This window comes from Urocitellus parryii, chromosome 3, assembly GCF_045843805.1.
Source record: "Urocitellus parryii isolate mUroPar1 chromosome 3, mUroPar1.hap1, whole genome shotgun sequence".
In the NCBI taxonomy this organism is placed as follows: Eukaryota; Metazoa; Chordata; class Mammalia; order Rodentia; family Sciuridae; genus Urocitellus; species Urocitellus parryii.
Genome location: NC_135533.1, coordinates 83,756,767 through 83,760,441, shown reverse-complemented (window position 1 = coordinate 83,760,441; position 3,675 = coordinate 83,756,767). Strand labels below are relative to the sequence as shown.

The window sequence follows — 3,675 nt, the reverse complement described above, 5'->3', positions numbered from 1 at the left end:
TCAGAACCTCCTCTTAGGACAGTTGCCAAATTCTCTTTTTGTAACTGTGTTGTAAAGTCTGAAGAAATTTGTTTTGGGTCACCACCCAGGGCCTGATGCCCCAATTTTAGACATATGCCTTATGATCTTTGTATTCCACTAGAGTTGAAATTGCCTTCTGCCTTGTCTCTCAGGTCTCAGAGACTGGATGTCTAGCAGTTGCCTGATGAGAAGAAAAGAATTTTACCTTTCAATTTTAGCAATTTCTTAGTCTGTTACAGTCTTTCTTTAAAACCGGGGTACTCAGGCTGGGGATATAGCTCAGTTGGTAGAGTGCTTGCCTAGCATGCACAAGACCCTGGGTTCAATCCCCAGCACCCCCCCCAAACAAACAAACAAACAAACAAACCATAAATTACAAAGGCTATCATGCTGACTGCTTTGGAAAGGCTAGTAGAGCCCCCTTCATCTTTATTCTATACTTTCACTTGCACAATTTGGGTAGGTTTCTGTTTCCTGCAATTCTACATGCCCTATTAAACCTCTGGACATTGTAATGCACTTCAGATTGCCACTTAAACACAACTTGAGTTTCGCCTCTGCAAAATGTGAACATGACATTGTTGCCCTGACGATTTAATATTTCTTTGGGAATCATAATGATCACACCTAAGAGCAGCCTCTTATTTAATTCTTTTTTGAAGAACAGTGACACCTAATCAGAAAGATGTTGTATTTAGTAGGAAGGCTGGAGGGCGACCGAAAAGTAGCATCAGAATTTTTAAAAAGGAGGAAAGAACAAAACTGTCCTCGTTAGCCTTTGCTGCTGGGTTATGAGCTATTCTTAATCCTGACAGTACAATTAATGAGGGAAAAATAGTCCCCAGAAGAAATGTGGTTGGAGGCACTGACCTACCCTCCATCCCCCTCTCCAAGAGGTACAAAGTCTAGAGAAAGTTTCCCCAGTGAGAGTTACTGGGAAAGCGACTCTTTGGCTCTTGCTAAAACTTTCTTTATCAACCTCAGGGGCAAGTTAGTTTATAGCCAAGAGTTTGCACACAGCTTCCAAGGCAAAGGCGGAATCTCAAAGGCCTTACATTTGGATGGGCAAGAAGCATCTGTACCCTGGAAATGAAAGGCCCACACAAGGCTGGGGTTACCCAGAGCAGCCTGTGAGGGTTCCAGAGAAGAATCCTTTGAAGGTGGAGATTTCACTGTGGACACTTGAGATAGACTTCAGGAGAAAGCAGATCCTGGGCAAACCTTGGAGGAAATACAGCTGCAGACAGACTCCAAAAGCAGGCAAGATTATGGAGGAATGGAGGGAAGTCTTTGTATTGGGTTGTGACAGTTAAAATTGAAAAATGTCTTGAGTTTCTGCTTCCCTCCTCTAAATGCCAGTAACACCTGAATCCACAGAAGTGCTAACCCATGGTTTGATCTGTGTTATCCAAAATAATATCCAATTATATGTCACACATTAAAGTTAGGCAGGCTCACCTGCCTCATAGCAAATGGATATGGGATAGTTTATCCTGGTGAACTCAGAGATGTGAGAAGATACACTAATGAGAAAATTATCTTTTCCTTGTTTTTTTAAAAGGAAACTTCAATATTTCCATGAAAGTTCACCTTTTTGTTCATTAGCAACAAAAAATGTTTGTTAGGAATGTATCCAGTTCCTAATGTTTCTTAAAAACCTAGGGGCTTGATGAACATAGCTGCACCATTATTTGGAGCATATATATTTATGATTGTTATGTCTTGTTGGTGTATGGTTCCCTTGAGCAGTATGTAGTGCTTGATATCAAAACAGAGACACGGCGTCTGATAGAAGAAAAAGTTGGCTACGATCTACATACCGTGGGGTCGGGCTCCAAATTCCTCAATAGGACACCCGTAGCGCAAGAGTTAACAACTAGAATTAACAAATGGGACTTACTCAAACTAAAAAGTTTTTTCTCAGCAAAAGAAACAATAAGAGAGGTAAATAGGGAGCCTACATCCTGGGAACAAATCTTTACTCCTCACACTTCAGATAGAGCCCTAATATCCAGAGTATACAAGGAACTCAAAAAATTAGACAAAAAGACAACAAATAACCCAATCAACAAATGGGCCAAGGACCTGAACAGACACTTCTCAGAGGAGGACATACAATCAATCAATAAGTACATGAAAAAATGCTCAACATCGCTAGCAGTCAGAGAAATGCAAATCAAAACCACCCTAAGATACCATCTCACTCCAGTAAGAATGGCAGCCATTATGAAGTCAAATAACAACAAGTGCTGGCGAGGATGTGGGGAAAAGGGTACACTGGTTCATTGTTGGTGGGACTGCAAATTGGTGCAGCCAATTTGGAAAGCAGTATGGAGATTTCTTGGAAAGCTGGGAATGGAACCACCATTTGACCCAGCTATTCCCCTTCTCGATCTATTCCCCAAAGACCTAATAAGAGCATGCTACAGGGACACTGCCACATCGATGTTCATAGCAGCACAATTCACTATAGCAAGATTGTGGAACCAACCTAGATGCCCTTCAATAGATGAATGGATAAAAAAAATGTGGCATTTATACACAATGGAGTATTACTCTGCATTAAGAAACGACAAGATCATAGAATTCGGAGGGAAATGGATGGCATTAGAGCAGATTATGCTAAGTGAAGCTAGCCAATCCTTAAAAAACAAATGCCAAATGACTTCTTTGATATAAGGGAAGTAACTAAGGACAGAGTAGGGACGAAGAACAGGAGAAGAAGATCAACATTAATAGAGATGAGAGGGGGGAGGGAAAGGGAGAGAGAAGGGAAATTGCATGGAAAGGGATGGTGATCCTCAGGGTTATACAAAATTACATACAAGAGGAAGTGAGGGGTAAGGAAAGAATAATACAAGTGGAAGAAATGTTTTACAGTAGAGGGGGTTGAGAGAGAAGAGGGGAGGGGAGGGGAGGGGAGGGGGGATAGTAGAGAATAGGATAGAGAGCAGAATTCATCAGACACTAGAATGGCAATATGTAAATCAATGGAAATGTAATTGATGTAACTGATGTGATTCAGCAATCTGTATACGGGGTAAAAATGGGAGTTCATAACCCTTTTGAATCAAACTGTGAAATGTATCAAAATAGATGTAATGTTTTGAACTACCAACAATAAAAAATAAATAAATAAATAAATAAATATGGAAAACTTGATTTAATTATATAAAGTTAAAAAAAAAAAACCTAGGGGCATCCCTCAACAAAAAAGAAAGCCTCCTATTTTATATTTACAAAGCATTTTCACATTCTTTATCCCATTTGGGCAGTCAATACTGCTCCCAGTATTTGTTCTTGCTGCTGTGGGTTTTCCACAAAGTCACAGAACTACAGAGTAAGAGATCAAATTCAAGCCCAGGTCTCCGGACTCCCCGTCTAAAGTGACGCCACCCATTTCAACAGAGCTCTCTGTGTGTAGGCTGAGATAAAAACAGCACAGGGATGCAGCAAGCCAGGACACCTCACTCACTGTGACAAGAGTGCAAATTGAGAAGCACCCTTTGGGAAAAGCAATTTGGCAAAATGTATTAAGAACTTCATTCTGTTCCTACACTTTGACCTAGTAATTTCACTTCTAGGAATCTATCCTGAGTACTTAATGAGATATGTGGCCAAAGGTTTACGTAGAAACATGTTTACTGGAATGCT

General features: G+C 40.5%; 1 non-coding gene across 1 annotated transcript; it reads left to right on the top strand.

Moving 5' to 3' along the window:
* The first annotated feature begins 289 nt into the window (after positions 1-289).
* On the top strand, positions 290-362 carry Trnaa-agc (transfer RNA alanine (anticodon AGC)). Its single transcript has one exon. It is a non-coding gene; the product is annotated as a tRNA-Ala (tRNA).
* Positions 363-3,675: the final 3,313 nt, after the last annotated feature.